General features: G+C 42.4%; 1 protein-coding gene and 1 non-coding gene across 2 annotated transcripts in view; both read left to right on the plus strand.

Annotated features, from left to right (window-relative positions):
* LOC146830557 (protein brambleberry-like) overlaps nt 1-26167 on the plus strand; it is a 204490-nt gene that overhangs the window by 104790 nt on the left and 73533 nt on the right. The window lies entirely within an intron of this gene.
* LOC146830558 (U6 spliceosomal RNA) lies at nt 2556-2662 on the plus strand. The gene has a single exon (XR_014961632.1). It is a non-coding gene; the product is annotated as a U6 spliceosomal RNA (small nuclear RNA).

A 26167-nucleotide genomic window follows, 5' to 3' on the forward strand; every position in this document is an offset into this window, starting at 1 on the left:
CTCCGCACTGAGGCAGCACTGATTGCTGCCACAGACTACATCGGATCACTCCTTGACCGCGGAGAAACTGTGGCCCTGATCCTCCTCGAACTCTCCACAGCGTTCTACACCATCTCCCACAACACCTCGACAAACTGTACAACACAGGCATACAGCAAGATACCCTCAAGTGGATCACCTCTTTCCTTACAGGACACACACACAGCATCCGACTGCCTCCCTTCACCTCCGCTCCAAAGACATTCTATGCAGCGTACCACAAAGATCGTCCCACGGCCCCACCCTGTTCAACATCTAGATGACCTCTCCCCCTCCTTTGCAGACGTCGTCCGATCCCACAGACTCAACACAATCTCCCACTCAGATAACACTCAACTTATCCTCTCGCTCGCCGAGGACCCCACCAATGCCAAAACCAACTTCTGCAACGCCATGACAAATGGATGAGAGACAACTGCCTCCAACTCAACCCTGACAAAACTGAAGTACTGATCTTTGAGAAGAGCGCCTCCGCATGAGACCACAGCTGGTGGCCTGCAGAACTCCGACCCACACCGACCGACCATGCATGCAATCTCAGTATTCTCCTTAACAGCCAACTGACCATGAAACGAAAGTGAGCGCAGTGGCCTCCTCCTGCTTCCACACACTTCGCATGCTCTGCAGAATCTTCAGATGGATCCCAACCAACACCAGAAAGACAGTCACTCAGGCCCTCGTCACCAGCTGCCTCTACTACAGCAACACCCTCTATGCCGGCATCTCCACCCAGCTCCTCAAGACTCCAGACCTTATAGAAAGCAGCAGAACAGACTCATCCTGGACCTCCCCTGATTAACCCACATCGCCCCCACCTGAGAGACTTCCACTAGCTCCCTATCCTGAAGAGATGCCAGTTAAAAATCCTCGCATACGCTTTCCTCCACAACCTAGGACCTGCCTACATCAACCATCGACTGAACTTCCAACCCTCTAGACAACTGTGCTTCTTTACGCGTGCACACATCCCGCATCCATCACAGCCACAGCTATGGCCGCTCCTCCTACATCGATTCCAAGTCCTGGAACAACCTTCCCCCTCCAGCTCCATACAGCCTCCTCGCTGGCAGACTTCAGAAAGCGACTCAAGACCTGGCTCTTCAATGGAGACACCGTGGCCAGATGCCCCTAGGGGTGACAGTGTTGCGCTTTACAAATGCTGATTGATTGATTGTGACGAAGGTTGCCACATGGCTGTCTGGCTTTTTTATTTTTTTTATTTTTTATCATCTGAACTGCTCATAGTCTCACACATGCCAACCGTAATTATCATTTTATGTGAAGGAATGTGAAGATGGTACAGAGCTGTCAATACTGACTGCACCAAATTAAGTTGCTGGATAAAATATGGGTAAATGCAAACTTATTTTTCCCTGCTGAAATATAAACTTAGAATACGGTTGCCACCTTCCCAGATTAAAGTACAGCCCATTTGTTTGTGTTTGAACCGTATGCAATGGGCTGGATGCAATGCATAAATAGGATTGTACAGGAAATAGTTTGTAACGTTACTTTTCCTTAACACAGCCGTAGCACATATTTTAATATGTTTTCTTATATTTTCTGCTGTATATTTGTACAGATAAAGGGGGTAAAATACCATCTTAAAGTTATTTTACAATTTTTTTGTACTGGCGGGGGCATTAAGAGAACAGGCATCCTCATAGAAAACTGGCCAGGTGACACCCCTAACCTAGAACATCAAACGCACAAGAAAACAGCTAAAAAGTATTTATTTGAGAGCTGTTTAAATACTTTCATGATGATTATTGGGACAGAGGCGTCAGTGTCGTATAACAAAAGAATCTTGACAATTTTACATAAATTGACTATCACCTGCTAGTACTCGGCTGTTTATAAAATCACAGAGAGGTTGCAACTCTACGATGTGACTCTACATCACATCCCGATCCTGGACTTTCTTTTTACGTGGATCCGTGCCCTGCATGTCCCTTCGATGTTTCCCCAGCAGATTTGGGCATGCTTGGATTTTTAAAGCAGATTATGACGTGGGTTCCGATCATAGGGAGGATGTGACGAGCCCCCGAGTTGTTTCCTGCCAGAAGCAGGTGTCCTCAGTGTCCTCGCTCCGTCACGAGACACGGGGGAGGAGGGGGGTGGTTAGCGTTCCACGTGCCTTGTATCTCCCGAATAGTTGTAGCTGTTAGATTTGCCAAATTAACATTGCTCTTGAGGGAATTTGACGTTTTCCTTTCTAATCAAACGGAAGTTAACGGCCTTCGTAATTCTTAAACTAGGTTTTTCAATTCCACTATAGTACAACCAGCATGGTCGGTGACGTATTTTTATTTGCATACCCACAATGCATCTGCGCTGTAATTTATGTAATGTAGGTTTTTTCGAAACGTTCAAAATGATTTAGGGAAGACCTAAATTAATGTTGAAGGGAAGCTACTACAAGTGTAATACTCAGTTTGTTATATGATATAAACACCCTTAGTTAGAAATCATTTGAGAATGAGACTTTATATACCGCCGTGTACGCCTTTTGGATTGTGCTCGCTTCGGCAGCACATATACTAAAATTGGAACGATACAGAGAAGATTAGCATGGCCCCTGCGCAAGGATGACACGCAAATTCGTGAAGCGTTCCATATTTTGCTCCACGTTTTAAGATATTTATCAACAATTAATTGTCACTATATGATTGAGCTACATAAGAGCCTTCTAATATAATCACCCGGTCGTCCGTATTTTGACACGAAAAGAAGAGCTACAACTTTTTCTTTTAAAATATTTGTGTTATTGTGACACCCTCATAGACGAGATATAGCGTAATATACATTAAGTAGATATTTCATGACAGATACTGTATTTTTTTTATTCAACAAATAATTGCCGGACAGTGTCACCAACGTGAAATGTATTTTCATCTTCCCATCGGTGTGGTTTTAGGTACTAATATTGACGCAGGATCAGGATGTTTTCCGAGGCGGCGGGGGGTTGGAGATGTTCTGCCGATCTACAGATTATGCAGCCTTGGGGTGAAGATTTGTCATGTACAGTGTTTGTGCGCCCCTGGTGCCCACACCAGGCCCTGCCAGGGTGTGATTTCTTCTCTCAGTTTTACCTTTTAAACCGTCATCGCTTTGCAGCCTGGAATTTTTAAGCCCCTTCTTATAATACAAGTCACAGGAAGCCAGGACTGGCTGCAGGTGCGACAAAAGCCATGGTCCATTTGCCATTTATGATTATATAATTTATAATAAAAAAGCCGAGCTATACTTTATTTCATTTGTACACGTCATGGGGTGCACAGCTGAGCTGGAATTTGTTTCCACACACAAAGCACTTCTCGAGTAGGCCACGTGAAAGGCTCAAACTCTTCCCTCCAAGCAATGGATTGTTGTGCTACCCGTTGGTAATTATGTTTCAGCGCCTTATCAGGGGTATGAAGCGCTATATAGATGCAACTAGAATACAATAGACTTGTTGTGCACTGGTGATCAGTATATGCGATGGGCGTGCACCGAGAGTACGATGCCGAGATGAACGATATAAGGTGTTCACAGTGTATGCACACTGACTCGCCATGCATGCACTGCAAAGCACTGCTTTGGCCCTGTATTGTACCCTTCACAGGCACACATGCAACCAGTGCAATCACCACTCCCGCACTGCACAGCACTCACATATAGCTGATGTAGGCCAAGGGCGACTCAAGCACATAGTAGCTGGACTTTAAAAGTGAGTGAGCTTGTAGGCCTCACTCCACTGACACAAGTTAAGCATTTGAAATGCAATAGGTCTCGCAATTGCGAGATTTTGGGAGGTTGGGGGGCGGGGGGGGGTGGGGGGGGGAATGAAAAATTACATTTGGCCATGTTGTCAGCTCAGAAGCGGTGATGTGCACGGTGCTCCCTGGCTTGCATGCTGCCTGCTCTAAACACCCCAGGGCTGAGCTGTTTGGCTTGAATTGCTTCCCCAGCTCTGGGCTCCGCTGCATATCCGTCTCAATGTAATGTGTTGCCAACTTAGATGCTCTGGATACTTTGCCACTACTAAACAGTGTCAAAGTGCAAGTGTTCCCTGTGTAATGGTGATTGGTTGTCCATTATTGGTATGTTTGCTTTACTAGTAAAGTCCCTAGTGAAGTGCACTATGCGTGTTCTGTGCTCCAATATTGAGTTGTTTGACTGCAACTTTTATTTGAGTTAAAGGGCCACATGTATCAAGCATTTTTGTGTTCGCAAACGGGCCGATTTGCGAACGCACAAAATGCTTTTCACATGTATCAAACCCTATTTTGCGACTCAGTAACCTGTATGGGTATGCGATTCGCCATTTGGAAGGGGCGTGTTTAGGGTGTCCCTTCCAAATAGCGAATCCTAATTGTGGGAAGTTGGCCTGGTATATGCTGTCCACTAGTTATAGTGGGCACCTTGTACCAAACCAAACAACCCTTATTGACGATAGGTTTAAAGAGAACCTTTATTGAAAGCTATCCTAGTGGTAGCTATGGAGAACAGCCTTCAGGCTAAGTCTTGAAGTGTAAAGCCACTTGGTTTACCAGATTATAACCTCTTGAATCACTAAATGAAAGGAGAACCATAAAATATAGGTATTTATTTCTAAACACTCACTACTAATCTCTTTGAGATTAGAGTCCAAGAAGCACAATAATACAGTTCTAAAACGACAGTAAATAGCACAATATACAATGGGCCCTAGGGGCGGACCAAACCATATATTAAAGTGGTATAAGAACCACAACTTGACTAGACACAGTGCCTAGAGCACGTAGAATCGCTGGGATCCCAAGGAACTGATCCAGGTCAGGGTATATAAATCATACCTACTTCCACAGATAGAGTAAATTCACAGTTACACGCACATATACTCACCATACACTTGGGCCCATTTTACTAACATACACTCAATTACTCTATTACCACTAAACCTGTGGAAAGAAAACCCTTCTAAACACCCTGCATCTGCACCAAGGTCGATAAGACCTAAATGGAACTGTGTAAGACCTAATTTAAACAACAATTTAAACATCAATCATCAATATAGAGTACTCAATAATTGACCAGAAATAACCACAAACACCGTATTCAAAAGTTATGATGCTTTATCTAAAATTAGTCAAAGTAAATCATTTTCTCATAATTACCTATTCTAGCTAAGCGTCAGAATGGGTCAGGACAAGTCTCTCAGTAAAGTCTCTCGAGACGCCGTCCTCACAGCAACGATCCTCACCAACGCAGATTCGGGAAGGAAATGGCATAACGCAATGACGCAAAGAGTACAAACCCTCTCTAGTCTAGCATATTTATAATGATTTAAACAAAAGAAAGCAACATTTAATATTAGTTCATCCGCTGAACCACTGAGCAGAGCGAGAAGGAAAAGGATGTAGCATCGCTACATTTGGAAATCTCCGCTCCGAAAAAATCACAAAAATAAAAAGACAGAACAGGAACCAAATATTAAAAAGTAACTTTCAACATCCACATTTCCTCGGATGAGCTCAGAGTTCATTTTCATAGCTCCATTGTCCTCCAAGGTTACTCAGAAGCCTTTTGGATGCCGGCCCAGTACTGCTGTCCTCACGGAAAATTTTAACCAGGCGAAGACTGTATTCAAATGTCTCGCAATCATATTCAGCAAGGCCTTCTCATCGCAACTTTCTCACTCGAATCTAGGCTGCAAATGGCGGCCATGTTTTCTTAGGCCAAAATAGGCCATCTTAATTAAAAGAGACCAGAACAACGTTACCACAGCATAATGATTAAACAGTGTTAACCCCACTAATACCCTTATGTGTATGTAATTATCTAGCTTCTGCGACATAAGAAAAAGCATTAATTCAAAAGCGTTTTGTGCTTTAAAATAAACAGCACACAGCAACATTTATTTAATAAACACGCACATTTATTATTTAAGCAAACACAAAAGCACATACCCACGTGTAGTTTTCTCTTGTTAATTCGTTCATGTTAATTAGTAAAACAACATTTACACAAAACAAAATAATTAATAATTAAAAATTAATAATTTTAATTTTACCACGCATAGACAACTGAAGCTTCAAAACCCGATGAATTTTCAACAGAAAACTCTGCTCCAGCAATCCCTCCTTTGGTGATTTTATCACCAAATAAACCCCCAAAAATTTTTTTGTGAAATTTAGTCCCAATTTTAGGAGAAACTGGAAATGTCTTTTCTTCTCACAACACTAGACACCAGACTCCCTTTCTTCATCCCTCTTTGTTTCTAAATAAACACTCTCCCTCAATTCTTCTAATTCTATTTCTTGTGGTTCTCTTTTCAACCTTTTATTTCTCTGTTCATTATTTCTTTAAATCAATTTCTTTTTCCCTCCCCTGTTTTTACAACACACACACACCAATCTTAGTATCAATAAAGCAACAATTATACAAGTTAAAGGAAACAATATTTTACCTACAATAGTACTACCTATTTTTGCAATAAAATTCTTAACAGCAACTATTTTATTAGCTATTCTAGTCCATAAACTCTCAGCTTCTAGTGGTACTAATTCTTCATGCAAATCAGTAATATTCTTGATATAGACCTTCAAGTCTTTGCTTTCATCTGGAATGTAAGTGCAACAATGTTGAACTTTCAGCATTCCACAAACTCCACCCTCCTTGGCTAATAGAATATCAAGGGCAAGTCGATTTTGCATAGACATGGCACGTACGGCAATCAATTCCGTATTCACCAAAACAAACCCTCCAGCGGTATTGGTCGATAATCGATCAACCACTGTTGACAGTTTCCGAATTCCATAAGCATTCAAAGAAATTCCCACTGCTGGAATTAAAGCTCCAAAAATGTCACCCACTATTTCAGACCAAGTTTCTCTCTTAAATCTTGTTAGTAAATTAATATGTTCTACATCTTCTATTCTATCTGTATGAAAAATCTTTGGAAAGACCAGGCCCACATAACACGTGCCATACCAATGGTCAGGCAACTTGTAATAAGCCTTGTTCCCACAAACATAATACACTCCTGGGAAAACTGGATCTTCTCCACCTCTAAAACCCCATCCTGTTGCAATGAAGTATGTATCATGACACTCACTAGTCCCAACAAAATATGTATCATATTGGGATTTCCTTCTTGTAATGCACAGCTTACCCTTCTGTGGTGCATCTAAAGCTAAAGTTGGACTAGCCCCATTTCTCAATTCTTTTCCCATCTCAATGTCCCAAATTGTCTCACTCACTTTGTATTTCCCTGCTTTCTCATGCATGCTCATTCTCCTTTCCTCTACCATGTTCAGGAAAGCTTTCTCCTCTTCTTTCAGACTGCAAGTTAAATTATTCTTAACAATGTAATCTAATGTTAATTCTTCTTTCTCAATAAAAATCTCACCAAAAATGTTAGCTTCTTTAGCTGGATTCAGCTCTTTGTTCATTGGCAAATGCCCAAAAATACTATCTTTGTTAGACATCTTATAATCTATTTTCCCTAACAAATAAAAAACACTACTTAATACACTACATGAAATTCCATACGTAGCTGGTAAATGGTGATAAGTAACACCCTCTGAAACGGATGCAGGTAACTGCATACAAACATAGCAATCCCTCACTTCCATTGTTTTCACATATTCGTATAACAATTTAGAAAAAACATTACTAGAAAAATCATTAATTGACCTATCTTTATGTATGTATTACTAATTCTAGTTGGAAATACTTTTTCTGAACTTTTCTCTGCATTTGTCACATTCTCTTTATGTATTTCAAATGTACCTATTGTAACTCTAAAAGTAACCAATAAAGCTAAAACACCCCATAATAGCATTAGAAATGCAGTACAACAGCAGCACATTCTACACCATTTTTTCAAAAAGGCACATCTACTTCGATTATTCTCTATGTTAGCCATTTTACTACTTTGACCTTGTCTTTTGACTTAGCCTCTACTACTCCACTACTGAAATTTTTTGAACTTTGGACTTTTCAACAATTAATTTTCCAGACTCTTCTCTTTTCACTTTTCTCCAAGTGATCTCTTCTGTTCACTCAACCCAAGTGAATCCTTCTTCTGTTTATTCAGTTTGGATACTTGTCATTCTTCACTTCAACTTCTTCAACATCAAATTGTATTAGATCTCCAACATCACAATCCTCAGTATCTGACTTTTCATCAATGTCAGTCAAGATTACTTTCAGAATTTCACCAGTATCTTCCTCAACCACTTCACGTATGGCCTCCTCTGGATTTCCTTGACTTTCTGTCTCTTCACCTTCAGACAGTGCCACGTACATCCATTCCGGCGACCTATACTTCTGGTTAGGTTTTCTTATTCTTTTGATCTCCTCTGGTTCTTTAGATTCTTCTTTTTTCGTTGAATTCTGACTCGATACCTCATTCACTTGTTCAGCTTTTTCACCTTTCGAGGTATTTGCTCTTATCAATCTGTATCTCAGCCTCTTTATTCTATTATTAGGCCAACGATCTCCTCTTATAACCTTTTTCGGTCTTGCTTCTGTATTATTTTTCTCTCCAATCCAAGTTCTCTTTCTCAGAACTCGACCCTCTGATTTCTCAGTCTCACTTTCACCCGATTCTGTTTCAAATGCCTCTTGTTCTTCAGCAATTTTCTTTTGTTCCACAGTCTTCTTCTTTTTCACCACTGTTTGAGACTTCCCTACTTCTGTCCCTCCTCGGGTCTCCGACACGCAATCTTCTTGCTGTCTACTTGTCCCTTCACCTAGCTTATCAGGAATGTTCCCTACACCTCCTCGGGGGTCTTCCGCAATCTGTCCCTCTCTATCTTCTTCTGACCCTACTTCTTCAAAGATAGTCTCAAGTGGTTCTTCAATTTCAATCTCCTCTTCTGATTCAGGAGTAGTCTCTGTGGAATTACTCTTTTCTCTTCTTTTTCCTCCACTGCTTTTCGGAACTTCAGGCTCTCTTACAGAATCTGATCTCCCTTCTGAGACTCTCAATCGTTCTCTTGAAGCCTTTTCTGCTTCCTTTTCTGAACTCTGATTCTCTCTTACTATTTCTGGGTCTTCATCATCACTGGAATCTGACTCTTCAAAATACTCCTTACCAGTCCCTTCTTTTGGGTTTGGAACTCTCAGAGTATGACTTGCATGTACCCAGTTTTTCACACCAGCACACTTCACTGCTGTTGTTGTAGTCAAAATTACTTGTCTCGGCCTTCCCCACCTTGGAACCAAGCAATTTCTTCTTCTGTGCACCTTAATCCTCACCCAGTCCCCTGGACTCAGATCATGAGCTTGCTTCTTCTCAAGTGTGGTAGCTTCTTCTCCAACCTGGTGCAACACAGAATGAACTGCGTCAGCCAGGCCTTTACAGTAATCCAAAATCATGTCATCAGTTATTGTCACCAACTTATTGACAGGTACAAATGCATGTCGCATTGCACGTCCCATTAGAATCTCGTGCGGACTTAAACCAGTAGTTCTATCTGGAGTAGATCTAATTGTCATTAGCACTAGAGGCAAGACATCTGGCCATTTCATACCAGTGGCTAAACACATCTTACCAATCCTATTCTTGATTGTGCCGTTCATCTGCTCAACAACACCAGAAGCCTCTGGCCTGTATGCACAATGTAACTTCTGCTGTATGCCCAATGCTTCACAAATCAGACTCATGAGCTCATTATAGAAGTGTCCACCTCTATCAGACTCAATCGTCACTGGAAATCCGTACCTAGGAATCAACTCTCTCAACAGTAACTTTGCCACTGTTATTCCATCATTTCTCCTAGTCGGATAGGCCTCCACCCATCTTGAGAACAAGCAGACTACCACTAGAACATACCTCAATCTGTTTACTTTGGGCATTTCAATTAAATCAATCTGCATTCTCGTAAAAGGACCACCTTCTCTGCCTATTGTTCCCAGACTCACCACTGTCTTTTTCCCAGTGTTAAATTGCTGGCAAATCAAACATCTTTGACAGATGCTTTCTGCAATTGTCCTGAACTTTGCATTGTACCACGTTTGTTTAAAAGACCTGATCATAGCATCCCTTCCCAAATGTCCCTGGCCATGATACATCCTTGCCATTGTCGACAACATAGAGTTTGGCATAACTGGTCTACCATCTCTATAGACCCAAACCTGGTCTGTTTCTCTTGGGGCACAACCTGCCTTGATCCAGTCTTTCTTTTCTTCCTTTCCTGCCTCATCCTGCAACTGTTTCACTTCATCCCACGTTTCTAGGACATTAGTAAACATCACAGAACAAAAAGACATTTCCCCTTCTCGTTCCCGATTAATGGACTGATTATGTTTCGCACAATATTGAGCAATATCATTTGCATAACAATTGCCAACTGTCACAAAATCATCTCCTTGTCCATGAGCAGCACATTTTACTGCTAATTCCTTAGGCAGCTGTATCGCCTCAAGTAATTTTCCAATCACTTCAGCATTCTTTATTGGAGTCCCACTCGACGTCAAGAAACCTCTCTGCAGCCAAAGCTGGCCAAAATCATGCACAACTCCAAATCCATACTGACTATCAGTCATCACAGTCACTCTCGAATCTTTCCCAATTTCACAAGCTTTTGTCAATGCCACCAATTCAGCAACTTGTGCAGATTTCACTCCTTTCAATGATGATGCTTCCATTACCTCTGAAACCTTACACACTGCATATGCTGCACACAGCACACCCTCATCATTCCTCAAGCATGATCCATCCACAAACAACACATGATCACTCTCAAGCAAAGGAAGATCCCTTATGTCTGGTCTCGGTTTTGTACAGTAATCCAATACATCCAAACAATCATGATCATCTTCCATCTTCACACCCACGTTTTCAATATCCGGCAACAACGTCGCTGGATTCACATTCACACATCTCTCAAGAGTCACGTTTGATGCTCCCAGAATCACCTTCTCATATTTAGTCAGCCGACTATGTGACATGTACTGGGTTCTGCTTCTTGTCAAAAGAATTGCCACATTATGAGGTACGAATACCCTTACAGGATATCCCATTATGATTCCCTCACTTTGTTCCAGACTTCTGCATGTTGCAGCTACAGATTTCAGACAACCTGGTAAACCCACAGCTACAGGGTCAAGTGTCGATGAGAAGTACGCGATAGGCCTTCTCAGTAATCCATGCTTCTGGATTAACACTGAAAGTGCACATCCATTTCTCTCACTGCAGTACAATTCAAATTCTTTTTCATAGTCTGGCATACCCAAAGCAGGTGCTTCACACATCCTGTTTCTCAGCTCCTCAAATGCTGCCATTTGTTCTCCATCTAGTTCCAATGGATCTGTCATCTCACTTTTTGTCAGCTTAATCAGTGGCTTTGCTATCAGAGAAAAATTTATTATCCACTGACGACAATAACCCACCATACCCAGGAACATTCTCACTTCTCTCTGGGTCTTTGGAGCTTTAATTTCTCTGATGATTCTGATCCTGTCATCAGTCACTTTTCTCAGACCATTTTTCAATATTGTGTCCAAGATAATGCACCTCTTTCTTGCAAAATTGCAATTTGGCTGGAGATACCTTTAACCCTCCATCTGCCAGATGATTCAGTAAAGCTATAGTATCTACTTCACAAGCTTCACGTGTCTTTGATGCCACAAGTAGTTCATCAATATATTGCACTAGTACTGAGTTTTCAGGCATGATCAAACTCTCCAATGACTTTTTCAATAGCTGATTGAATATCGAAGGACTCTCTGTATACCCCTGTGGGATACGACACCATGCTAAAATACGCTGGCCAAACCTAAATGCAAAAAACGGCTGGCTGTCATGATGCAATGGAATTGAAAAGAACGCATGACACAAATCAATCACTGTGTACCACTCAGCATCGTGTGGAATCTGATACAGAATCACTGAAGGATTTGGCACAATGGGACAACATGCCACCACAATTTGGTTAACCTTTCTCAAATCCTGCACAATCCGTAATTTTCCATTAAGTTTCTTTAGTCCCATTATCGGCGAATTACAAGGACTACTCAGTAGTTCTCTCAGAACTCCCTGCTGAATCATTTTCTCAATTATAGGAGTTATTCCTTCAATTATTTCTGGTGTCATTTTGTACTGCGGAATATTAGGATAAGTAATTCCTTCTTTCACTGCAATTTTCACTGGATCTACATTATTCATCAATCCCACATCTTCTCCAGTAAAATCCCAAACTGCCTTTTTCACTGTGTCGCTCAGCTCTCTTGGTAAATCTTCCGGATCAAACACAGCATATGCACCAATTAACTCACTTTCTCTATTTTCTAGAGTAATTCGGTACAAAACATCCTCATCCGGTGTTTCAAAAGCAATTCCATCCGGTGTACAAAAAATTGTACAGTTCATTTTACATAATGGGTCCCTACCCAACAGGTTCACTGGACTAGTATCACAGACAATAAATCTGTGCATATCTGAGAATTTCCCTATCTGTACTCTTACTGGTTCAGTAAGACGTGTCCTGATTTGTGTATTCGCTACACCAACTACTTGGATTGCTTCATCCGAGAGAGGAAGATTTCTAATATCTGTTGACCTGACAGTAGATCTTGTCGCACCTGTGTCTACCAAAAAAGTAACACTTTCTTCATTTATTTTCCCATCCACAAATGGTCCTGCCTGGTCTATTTCTAGAGTTGCACCAAGTATGCACTCTTCCTCCTCTCTTCGGCATCGTCAATAATCACCCTCAGACTCACTCTCTTCATTCTTTAACAAGTACTGTTGTACCTGGTTAGAATGCCTTGGTTTGTTTACCTGCTCATCATTGTAGAATCCTGAATCCTGATTGTACTTTTGTAACCCTCTATTCTGCGGCAAGGGCGGTTTCGGTTCTTGACTCTGCTGTCTCACAACTTTCTGTTGTTGCTGCTGATTATTCCCTTCGTTCTGCACCTGTTGATTTAAGGGTTTACCCTCATTATTCACTAATGGTGGATTTGTGTACACAGATCTCCAATGTCCCAGTTGGCCACAGTTGTGACACGGGAACTTTTTCTTTGCTTCCTCAAGATTTCCCTTTCCTTTCCCTGTATACCTAGGTCTATTCCCTGCATTGTTTCCTGGATTATTTGCCTGTTCCACCAACTGTGCTTCCTGTCTTTCCGCAACTTTTACCTGTGCCCACATTGCTTTCTCTTTCAGCTTTCTCTGTTTTGCCTCAATTTCATCACTGAAGTATTTTACATGTCTCAAAATCTCATCTATTTTCTTACTTTGCCAATCCACTGTATGCTCACGAATTCTTTCACCAATCTCAGGTCTCAAGCCATACACAAATCTGTATACAAAATGACTCAAATCTTTGTCACCCAGGTGTTCATCTCCACTGAATTGTTTAACAGCCAGTATCAGCCTCTCATAAAAAGCATGAACTGATTCTTTTGCTTCCTGATGTGTTCGATCTATCTTAACCCAGTCTGTTTCCTTTGGAGGTACTTTACTTTTCAGGTATACCATCACCTGATCATACTTTCTCATTACCTCTGGATCTGGTGCTCCTGTTCTCTGATCTCTTGGATATTCCTCAGTAGGCCAACTCACAACTATTTTACACTCAGTCCACAAGTCTGCTGGAACAATTATATCAAACGGACTATTCAGGTCAACCCACAGCACTTTTGACAATTTCACAAACCTATCTACCTGCCTATACCACTCGACAGGCTTTTCTCTCAGTCGAGGGAAATCATTCGTAAATGATAAAATATCCTGTCTGGTCCATGGAACATGTACATTTCCTCCTCCAGGTATTTCTCTCATAGGATAAGTAACAGCAGTAGATACTTTCTCTTTTTCTCTCACAGGAAATGCTGAATAAGTTCTATCTCCTGATTCTTCCCTTTTCTTATACCACCTATCCTTCCATTTTTCTACATCACCCCATCTTCGCAATAATGCGATCATTTCTTTAATCTGTCCTGTTCTACCAGCACCATTCAGATTTTCAATATCCTTGTCCGTGAAATCCATCCTGTAAGACTTCTGCAAAGCTTTCACCTTATCAATATCAACTCCCTGCTCATTCGCTACTGCTCTCAATCTGTCATGTGTATTTCTAGCTCTCCAGGTAATATTCTTACACATGAACAACAACTCACCATCATGATGATTTTTGAGAATTTCTGTAGGAATTGTCCCTGCAACAAGCTCCTCCAATTCTACACGTAACCTAGCCACATCAATTGCCTGTGAATCTTTATCCCTCTTTTGAAGAACTTTCATCCATTCATTTAAATCTTCAGCTGTTATTTCAGTAGATTTTCTCACTGGAACCACTTTCTTCTGCGGTTCTAAAATCGGCATTCCTGAACTAGCTTCACTAGCATCCACTCCTTCATTACATGTATCATGTCTGGATTGTCTCGAATCGTCATTTTCTATTCTTCTTCCTGAATCTCCTGAAGGACCTGCCAAATTTGTCATTTTATTTCCAACATATGGAATCACCAAACTATTTTCACCTATTTTCTGCTTGTCAAAAACAGGCATTACTGGACCTATTGTTACAGGCACCGTAACAGCTTCCAGATTTTTCGTTAGCTCCCTAATCTTTTCAGTCAGCTCTGTCGTTGTTCTGGCTAATTCTCTCATATTCTCGTCACCACATCGATTCTCTTTCTCCCTGAAAGGATTACCACTTCTTGACTCAGGTGTCACATTTTCTGTCTCAATAATACGCAATGTATCTCTTATCGGAGAAACAACTGGTGTGCTCTCTTCTGGTTCTGGTCTATATGGAGGTGGTCTTTTGTAAATCATGTCATTCAAGACCTCATCCTCATATTCATTAACTCCATATCTTTTCGCCTCTGCCTCAGGAACTCTTTCTTCAATTGTTCTCATAGGATATAATCCCTCTGACATACTAGCATCCCGCCATCTTTTCATTCGATCATGATGAGTTTCACGATCATGTCTCCTTCCAAACATATACCTATAATGGCCTCCAGACCTCTGCTTTTCTCGCTCATGTACTTCCTCATCCCATTCTACCAGAGCCTCAAACTGTGTCTGCCTTGGTCTTGGGTCAAGACACAACATCTTTTCCCGTAAATTTTTCAACACGGCCAAATTAAATGAACCATGTTCTGGAAATGCTAGAACACCATCTTCCTTTGTATACCTAACCCAATTCTCCAACCATATACAGGTATGATACCCATATTTCGCAGCCATGAAGGATGCAGGCGTTTTCGGTGGAGGTAACAATTCACCCTCTTGTTTTAACATCCTTATCCTTATCAAACCACTTTTTGATCTTTCCGAACAAAGTTTTCTTCTTTTTCTCTTCTTGGTAATACATTTTAACGTTTACCAAACTTTCTAGTCCCTTCCGTATTACAAATATATAATACGAATTTTCAACCAATAACAGCGCGAATCACACTAACACACCAATCCTGGAGCGTCTACGTCACTAAAATCCCTTCCAATCGTTGCGCGGCTCACACCAACACACCAATCCTAGCGCGAGCACTGTACTGATCCACTATCCAATCAGAGCGCAGTCTATATGACGTCAACAGTCGCTGCAGTCTGTCTCCTGTCTCCTGTCACTCGTCTACCCCTCCTTTACAAAATCTTTTCAGTAGACTTCGTGTCAAATTCTACAAAATCTATTAGTTACAACATATAAACATCTCCATTGTCTGCTTCGCTAACCACAAAATAGTAAAGGAAATCTATTTCACAAGAATCCCATTGACACAGTAGCACTTCAGTAACTGTTTCCTCTAGGACTCGTCCAAAGAGTTTTACAATCAACTAAATGCTTATACATTCACGCACATTCATACAAGGAAAAATATAGTACATACACACAGAATCCTACCTTCCCGAGAACAACGAACAATCTGCCCTACTACAGGATTATAACACACGTTAACCAAGCAGTTTACCTCTGCCCAGTCCTTCAAATAAGCTCAGAGAATACCTATTACTCCTCCCGCAATAAGCTTTAACGGTGAACCATACGGATCCCTGGGACTTAAGACTAGAGTTTCACAGATGACCTTCGCTATCATACACACTCCTTATACACCCGAAATATCTCTAATAGTAACACACTACGATGTCACTTATTCCGAACCCAGACAATGTGACGTGCAACAACTTCAATTGTCACACATTTTTTTCCTGCATACATACAGGACCAACAATCCCGTCTTTCCCGAGAGCAGCATATACTTCCCTCTGCCCTACTACGGAACTGCTATTGGCTCCCAAATTCCAGAAGCACTACATAAAACTCAACACGACAACTCCAACATATAGTATTAGTACATATACCAACATCAATCAATAATCAAAAATCAATAAGCCAATGTACAAGCAATCTAATCAGATCAAAACAATCTCCAAAACCATCAAATTCTGCTACCAGGAAATTGATCCAGATCAGGGTATATAAATCATACCTACTTCCACAGATAGAGTAAATTCACAGTTACACGCACATATACTCACCATACACTTGGGCCCATTTTACTAACATACACTCAATTACTCTATTACCACTAAACCTGTGGAAAGAAAACCCTTCTAAACACCCTGCATCTGCACCAAGGTCGATAAGACCTAAATGGAACTGTTTAAGACCTAATTTAAACAACAATTTAAACATCAATCATCAATATAGAGTACTCAATAATTGACAAGAAATAACCACAAACACCGTATTCAAAAGTTATGATGCTTTATCTAAAATTAGTCAAAGTAAAATCAAAGTAAATCATTTTCTCATAATTACCTATTCTAGCTAAGCGTCAGAATGGGTCAGGACAAGTCTCTCAGTAAAGTCTCTCGAGACGCCGTCCTCACAGCAACGATCCTCACCAACGCAGATTCGGGAAGGAAATGGCATAACGCAATGACGCAAAGAGTACAAACCCTCTCTAGTCTAGCATATTTATAATGATTTAAACAAAAGAAAGCAACATTTAATATTAGTTCATCCGCTGAACCACTGAGCAGAGCGAGAAGGAAAAGGATGTAGCATCGCTACATTTGGAAATCTCCGCTCCGAAAAAATCAAAAAAATAAAAAGACAGAACAGGAACCAAATATTAAAAAGTAACTTTCAACATCCACATTTCCTCGGATGAGCTCAGAGTTCATTTTCATAGCTCCATTGTCCTCCAAGGTTACTCAGAAGCCTTTTGGATGCCGGCCCAGTACTGCTGTCCTCACGGAAAATTTTAACCAGGCGAAGACTGGCGAAGACTGTATTCAAATGTCTCGCAATCATATTCAGCAAGGCCTTCTCATCACAACTTTCTCACTCGAATCTAGGCTGCAAATGGCGGCCATGTTTTCTTAGGCCAAAATAGGCCATCTTAATTAAGAGACAAGAACAACGTTACCACAGCATAATGATTAAACAGTGTTAACCCCACTAATACCCTTATGTGTATGTAATTATCTAGCTTCTGCGACATAAGAAAAAGCATTAATTCAAAAGCGTTTTGTGCTTTAAAATAAACAGCACACAGCAACATTTATTTAATAAACACGCACATTTATTATTTAAGCAAACACAAAAGCACATACCCACGTGTAGTTTTCTCTTGTTAATTCGTTCATGTTAATTAGTAAAACAAAATTTACTCAAAACAAAATAATTAATAATTAAAAATTAATAATTTTAATTTTACCACGCATAGACAACTGAAGCTTCAAAACCCGATGAATTTTCAACAGAAAACTCTGCTCCAGCAGAACCACCCAAGGTAGTGACACAGGAGACCCACGGGGGACGCGTGCAGTGTGAGAACACAGGCGTGATCCCCGTACTATTCTATGGGAAATTTGCGGTTGGAATTTTAGAAGTTAAGGACACTTAGGAGAGGACTTTGAGCAAACCCCTTTAGACTTGGGGGGGGGGGGGGGGGGGTTCTAGGGCCAGCACCCACGGGAGCACCAGAGTACTAGAGTTACCTCACCCAGAGAAGCCTGGTGCATAGGTGTCAACTGGTGTCGGGAACCGTCGTTGATTTAATGGCGATCTGCTGCAAAGTGCTGCTGCCGAGAAGGAGAAAAGTGTCTGGTTTGATCCAAGCCTGGATCGAAGATCAGAAGAACCTGAAAGCAGAGGGGACAGAGTCTGGGTCACTTGACGATAGACGACTGCCCACCAATGTCGGGTGATTCAGGTGCGAAGAGGTGAAGCTTGACTCTGCAGCCACGAGGACCAGGAGACGTCGACAATGTCTAGGAGCTGGATTCGAGCTGTCCCACAAAGGATGTTGTGTGCCCGGATTGGAGCCCACAAGCCTTGGCAACAGCAACCCAAGCAGGAAGAGAAAAGATGCTTCGATGCGGACCAACAAGGTCCTGGGGACTGCCCCCAAGCAATGGAGAGTCAGGGCACGTCTGGAGCAACCAGGTAAGCCCACTTAGAAGTAAAGTTGCCTTCACAGAGACCCACCAGTCGATGGACTAGGGATCGCGAAGGGACATAGAGAGAAAACACAAAGGGCGAGCTCACGGAACACTCGTGGAGTGTAGGCGGGAAATCTTCGGTGCAAATGCTGCTTGGGGTCAGGGCTACAAGTAACCCAAAGCTCAGCTGCAGGAGTCGTTAGAAAGCTGATGCTTATGCAAAGTGACACGGTGTCCAGGGGTTCGGGTTGCACAGTCGCCATGAGGGATACGGGCCTCAGACATGCTGTGGGCACTGATCGACCTAAGGCCACGGAAACCCACCTCCTGTGTTGCAAAATTCTTCGTACTCCGGCGGGAGCTTCGGAGATGCAAACCCATCAGATGCGTCTTTGCTGCCTGCCTTGCAGGGAGTAATTCCTTTACTCCAAGGGAGATTCTTCAGTCATCTAGTTCAGTGTAGATTGTTGAAGTTCCAGGATTCAGTATCAGAGTTTCGTCCCGGTGTAATCTCCAGTCCTGTAGCCAGGGGTTCCTATCTTATACCCAAGGAAGGGGTGGGACAAACTCTAGGGACCCACCTATGGGAGGGTCAGGAAAGAGGGGTGGCTACACCCATTTCCTTTGTCCAGTTTTGCGCCAGAGCAGGGGCTGGTAGCCCCTGCAACCGGTTTGAGCTGGACTATGCACAGGGACACCAAATGTGCCCCCAGTGTTGACTTCAAAGCACTCTTGGAGTGCACCCACCCAGCCCTAATAAACTAAACCCTGTCTGGGAGGTGGTGACACCTCCCTGTGACAGGAAACCTATTGTCCAGGCCTCCCCTGCCGAAGTTTCGTCCAGCAGGAGGAGGGCAGCTTCGTGTCTGTGGCTGGCAGCATCCATTTTGTGATGCCAGGGCTCTGTTAGCTGGTACCAGGTATACTGGTGCTGTCATGTCTCTCCCTCTAGACGGTTGGGATCATACTCCCACAACATGTTTCCATGCAGCCATCCCAAAGTTAGCATTTACCGTTTGGTTATAATGCACTTAAGAGTGCATGATTGGGCTGCATCACAAACCACCCCAGAATAAAGGTTCCGAAAGCTGCGGAGGGTCTCTGCTCCTGCATGGGCACCCTCTCACATGAAAAACAGCACCCTGCCTTCAGGATTGATAAGGCCTGCCATAGGGGTGACTGATGGGTTTATATGTGCAGTGATATGGAGAGATATAGTGAACCTACATCTCAGTAAGGGGTGCATGCACCACCTTACCCAGGCTGCAGTAGCAGACCTGTTATGTCATTTTAATTGGCTTCCCAGGGGTGGCCCAATACATGCTGCAGCCCTTGGTCGGCCTCTGGGGTACCTATGCCCTGGATACATAGTATACCATATACTAGGGACTTGGAGGCCCCAGAATCCAATCTGGAGTGTACCTAAAGTACTTGTAATCAATTTAAAGGGGAAAGCAGATAGACTGGGGTCCTGAATAGCAGGATCCCAGCCAAACTAAGTCAAAAAACGAGCACAACACCAGGAAAAAAGTGGGGGCAACCATACAGTCAGATTCCACCTTCCTACACTAATGGTATGTATGAATGTTTTGAGACAGAGAATGAAGGTGCAAAACATTCGTATTTTACCACCAACTTCAAGTAGGTGGTAACCCATTCACAAATTTAACTTAGGGAGTGGCAGCCAAAACGTTTTTTCAGAGCAAGCAGTGGTTCCACTGATGAGTGCCTGCTGGACCACTACCTGCTCTTAGAAAATGAAAAGTAAACTTTTCATTTTTCTTTTTTAAATGCAACCCATTTTCCTTTAAGGAAAACTGAATACATTAAAACAATTTTTTTTTTTTTTTGTTGCTTTATTTAAAAGCATTTACGGAAATGGTTGTCTGCTGACCCTAGCAGGCCACCATCCCTGTGATTTTAGCGATTCCTAAAGGATCACACATTGCGACCTACCTCATTAATATTCATGAGGTAGGTCATTAGCGACCACTAGGAATCGTAAAAAGTGATCAACACGCTTTCATACCCGCCGTTCTACGGTTTCCTAATTGCGAATGGCAAGGATTCGTAATTGGGGAATCGCAAATGGGGAATCGCAAAACGATTCATTCATACAACTTGCCCTTTCAGCAATCCTTCCGTTCTTCACCTCTGTGCCCCACTCTCAATCACAAAGCAGAGTCCAAATCAGATCATTATCGGGCACCGCTACGGCAGCCCATGATTATAATGAAGAAATTTGACTAAAATAAACACTGGCTTCGTTTAACTTTTAAAAGAAAACACAACACTTATTTATTGAAGGTAGAATAACGGATGTGAGCTATTCTGTAGTTGTCGTCGAGCTACCAGAAGCTGACCAACTGGTTGGAGACACCTGCCGGCTACACACCGCCTTCTGTGCACAAATAGATTAAACATGTATGCATCATCCATGTCCCACATAGACAGAGTGAAGACTCTGTTGCCGGGGGTCTGGCAGACCAATGTGAAGTGAGAGGCCAGTAAACCACTCTCCTTGGCAGGTGACAGGTAAAAAGGCATATCCTGCCAGTGAAACCTGTTGCTGCCACTGCGGTCGGTCGTTCTTCCACCACCCGGTGAGCTGGGGGTAGTCTCTTTCAGTAAAGGAAGGTATACATGCTATTTTCCTCCATACCCGGCTGTGGGTGATATTCTGTATCACAGTGGGCCTTCAGCAGTCATGTATGTTATTTGTGTGTGCTGTGTTCAGAAGTGTAAACACAATTGGACACGTTGTGAGAGCAGAATTTCTCACTTTCTAGAGCCATGCAGGAGACTTTTTTTGTCCCATAAAGTGTGAAGATTTGTGCTGATGCCCCTTTAATTTTTTTTTTTTTTAATATCTGTCTATTAGGGTAGTATACTCTTCCTTTAATCATGACTCGCTTTGCTATTTAAAACTCTTTTAGGCACTCCTTTTTCATTGGAAGTATAACCTCTTCCACCTTCTCCCTCTAAGTATCCCTCCTCCTTAAAACCCTACCTGTCATTGGATTGTGGTGCCCATCCTAGCACACATGACTATGCTATGTATGTTGGTGCACCACTTCTCAGAGTTTCTAGTCCATGGCTCAATCAGTGTCCCTGAGTAGCTGAAATCGATAAATTAAATTCATGAAGCGATCTCAGCTTTGGAGGGCTTGCAAGTTCTGTGATTGCAGTTCATGCATTGTGATGCTGGCAACCAAATCCTCAAAGTCATCTGTCTTTGTTTAGACGTTGTGTTAATTGTTCCATTGCCTTTATTGCTGCTAGGATCCTTTCCAGGATTCTGCTAGTCGGAGAAAGGACCACCATATTTGAACCGGTTCTCCTTTCTTTCTGCAGCCCCTCCAGCAGCTGACCGATGTTTTTCAGAACATCTTGTCTAGGATGTGGTATCTGCCTGTCATTTGCATTGATGATGGTCTATTGCGGATCATGTTATGTTTCATGGACCCTTCCATAGTCACTTCTAGTACTGTTCTGAGATTACTTCACCTATGGCTTCCATCCTGGTGGTCCAGTATTTCCATTTTGTTATGGGTTGTGTCAGCAGCTGGTATAAGGTGGATATTGGACTCTGTCTGCAAAGTACTGCTTCAAATTCGGTTTTGTAGTCGGCGTCTCCATTTGTTGTATGATTCCCCATTGCACGCAACCCTCTTAAAATCGTATCTCCCTTTTATATTCCTGTGTACATGAAATGTTTGAATGCTGGGTGTACATTTCTGGTACGAGGACCCTCATTGTCAGAAGACTTTACTAAAACATTTTCATGATGATTGGAATCCATGGGAGATATTCAACAGTCTAAAGTCCCATAGTACAAAAAAAATTAATCTGTTCTGTATAAAGACGGAAGGAACATAATTTTATTTTAGACATCCCATTCAGTCGTTGAGCTGCACTCATTCGAAAATAATATAGAAAGTCAAGTTCACGTAGCGGACCCCTCAGAAGCACCTTTTCAAGGTTTCTCTTGTTGAGGTTTTTGTCCCAGTGGTTCTGATCTCTGTTTTTGGGGCAGCATATTCCTAATTGATGTATTATGACTGAGGTTTGCCTTTTAGTATTTTATACTGCCATTGGGCTGCGTTGTATATCTATGAATTGTTACCTATTTAACATAACCTTGTACTGTGCACTCTTATGGTTCGTCCAACCGAAATAAAGGTAACTGACTGGCATGCAGGAGTGAAATCAGGATATGATATATGGGTGTGTGTGGCAGTGTGTTTGTAGTAAACTCTCATCTGTGATGTTCAGTTCCACAACCTTAAGACGGCGCTCATTGTCTGGTTGCATGACCGCCTGGCCGGTCTCTTCGTTCTCGTAACCCATAGTGTTTCAAGGTGCTCTTCTTGCTTCTGCTTGGTCCATGAGCAGATCGACCTTTAGACCAGTGGTTTTTAACTTCTTTTCCGGGGACCCACTCTACTTAGAAAAATAAACAATACCTACAGATTAATAACGTGTTCTTAAATAAAGTAGTACAATTAAACAAATTCAAGCATTCTATAAATGTGAAGGAATTTGAAATTGGAGGCTAAAAATTAAGTCGGTATCCTCCAGAGTGATTTGTGGGAGCAATGCAAATGCACCAAAAAGAATATAATATGGACCATGAGTGGCCCGAATTGGATTTAGAAAAGCTCAAACCTTCTAATTAAAATTGTAATATGCTTATTTATATTAATTTGAGAATTTAATAACCACTTTCATTTCTGCATTTTATTTTTTATGAATGCTTGTTTCTGTATATTTTGTGCATTGTTTTCCGGTTCAAATCATCAAAAATGCTCAGCAGTGGTCCCCGCCATCCAATAATAAGTTTGTGGGGGTCCCTGGATTACAATAATAATTCAGTAGGGGTCCCTGGCTTCCAGTAATGATTAATTGTGGGCCACAGAAGTCAAAAGGTTAAGAACTGTTGGTTTTGACAACTGTCCACTCCTCCAAATTTCACAGTTCAGTTGCTTTTGTAGTCCTCTTGTATGTCTCAGAAGCCCACACTGCCTTGTCTAATGGGTGCTTTCAGTAGTTTTAGCTAACAGGTGCCATAGCCTGCTTTGCTATACGAATTATAGTAGATATTTTTGTATTTTCTGGAATCTGACTTTCAAGGCTGATTTTAAGCGCCTGAGAAAGTTATAGTACTGAGAGCTAGACCTTCATTTTGATGGCTGCTATTCTGCCTGTCCCAAGATGTCTGTGCACCTCCATCTTCTCAAGTCGTGTTTGAGATCTCTAATTCTACCTGGCGTATTGTACAGATAGCTTGGGTGTTGCACTTCGGAATGTTTTACTATTTCTGCTATTTCGAAGAAGCTCGCCGCATGGAGACTCTTAATGCTTTATCTGTAAAGACTGGTAAGAGATCAGATTTTTCTGCACAGACTTTATGGCCGTATACTGTCTGAAGACATTGAGCAGGGCAGGCATGGATGTTTGAGGTCTCATTATGGTTAGTTATACATCACTGACAAATGGGTACAGTTCTCACCCACACCCTCCTAAACCCCACCCCTCAATGGCATTACCCTATTCTGTGCGGAAGTTTGGATGTCAATAGCCAGTGATTCAGTAGTCATTACAGGGGTGTGGCATTCCTATCACCCGACGCCCAGGACGTATTGTTTGGGGTCCAGGGCAACCAGTTTTCAGGTTTGCTTTGTCCAATGGCCAAGTAGGTCCCACCTCCTCAAGCACATTCCTTTGGCTGCCCATTAACAGTAGGGGTCCGTTAATGGGACGGGATTATCTGCCACTAACGCAGAGCGTTTATGTGTGTTTCTTTCTTGTATCTATGACTGATTAATTCAGAGCCTTTACTATTGGCCCCACCATTGTAAGGAAATGCTGTGACCTGATCTTGCATTACTGACCGTGGTACCAGTACAAGCTCGTGTATTCATGTGTTCTAAATTATAACAATTTGAGGCTACTTATAATGTTCAGAGAATTCCCTGATTATATGCAGAAGCACAAGAGCATGACTGGTATTTTTGTTTGCTTTCAAAATGAAGATTACACAGAAAAATCCTACTTGAATAAAGCATGTTGCTAAACTATTGCAAATCCTACTTGAATAAAGCATGTTGCTAAACTATTGCACAGCTAGTTTTGTAAAATGTGTTTTGTGCATGTCAATATTTTTAAAAAAGAAAATTGATGGAGAATCAGTGTGAAACGATTATGGGCTATATCAAAATAAGTTAGGAGCCCAATCCTTAAAGAAAAACACAAAAGTGTGTATGTAAATGTATGTATATATGTCCTTGCACTGGGGGAGACATGTGGCTTTTAGAGATTTGTGAAAGTTTACCAAAGTTTGCCTGGGAAGCATACTCCTCACAAACGTTTGTGAATTTCATACTCCTATGAGCAAATATACATGGTTACAGATTTGCTTGAGGCTGCAGTTTTTTGGAGCCCGAAGATCTCTGGAGGAGAGGGTCAACAAGCTTTGGCAACAGCAAGTCGACACGGTGCACCAGGGTTTTGTTCCTGCGGTTCCGACAAGGGATACTGGCCTCCTCGGTGAGGAGACAGTGCAGGTCTCGAGGGAGTTGCACAACTGCCACCTATGTAGCTGAGCCTTTCGGAGTCCGTGGGAGCGCAGGATCAGCTAACCATTCACCTGTGTTGCAGTGCCTCCAGATGCAGGGGAGTAACTCCTTCACTCCAAGGAAGATTACTTCGGATGTCTTGGATGTCCACCGTTCCTATGAAGAACCTGTATGGAGCACAGACATTGCAGCAGACTTGCAGGACAACGAGACCAGGAGCAGTAGGAGTCTTCCTAGTTGAAGTCTCGGTTCCCAAAGTGAAGTCCAGCGTGCCCAGACGGTTGAAGTAGAAGTGGTACTGGATCAGAATTTTGTCCCATGACAAATCTGGGGACACACCCACAGGTAAGCCCTTAAGTACCCTAAGGAAAGGGTTGGGACGATTCAGGTGTCCTTCCCAGAGGATGGGCTGGACAGTGGGGAGGATACTCCCATGTCCTTTGTCCAGTTTCATGCCAGAGTGGGAGCCAAAGGCTCCCTAAACTGGTTCCCAACTAGAGTATGCAAGGAGGGCACCAAATGTGCCCTTCAAAGCAGTCTAGTGGCGCTGGCAAGCGCCCTCACTCTGTCCCAATACACCAAGTCCTGTCCCTCGCAGTGACCGGAAACCTATCGTCCTGCCTTCCCCTGCTCGATCTTTGCTCCGCAGCAGGAGCGCAGAATTGTGTCTCTGGTCGGCAGCCGCCATGGTTTGCTGTCTGGGTCTAGAAGACCGGGAGCACTGAGGGCCTCCCGGAGGAGCTTTACAGTGCATGTATGATTCCAACATGTTTAATACCAAACACAACCGGGTTTGTTACAGCCAGTTTAGAGATAGCCATTGCGTAATGACGCATGGCCCCTCTATGTATCTTTATGGCTGATGCACTTACAACCCGGGAGAATGGACTCCTAAGGTTGTAGGGGTGTCCTGCTCATGCCTTCAGGATTGAAAGACCTGTCTTAGGGGTGACTTATAGGTCTTAAGTGCAGTGCCTTCAGATAAAAGGAAACTTGTATCTGTCATAAGCACCAGCCTACACAGGCTGCAATGGCAGGCCTGTAGTCTCAATTTGAGTGGTCTCTCATGGGTGGCATAATACATGCTTCAGCCCATGAGACCCCTGGTCTACCTAAGCACTGGGCGCCTTAGTACCATATATTAGGGACTTACAAGGGTACATCAGTAGAC

The sequence above is a fragment of the Triturus cristatus genome, chromosome 5_1, assembly GCF_964204655.1.
Source record: "Triturus cristatus chromosome 5_1, aTriCri1.1, whole genome shotgun sequence".
Taxonomy (NCBI): domain Eukaryota; kingdom Metazoa; phylum Chordata; class Amphibia; order Caudata; family Salamandridae; genus Triturus; species Triturus cristatus.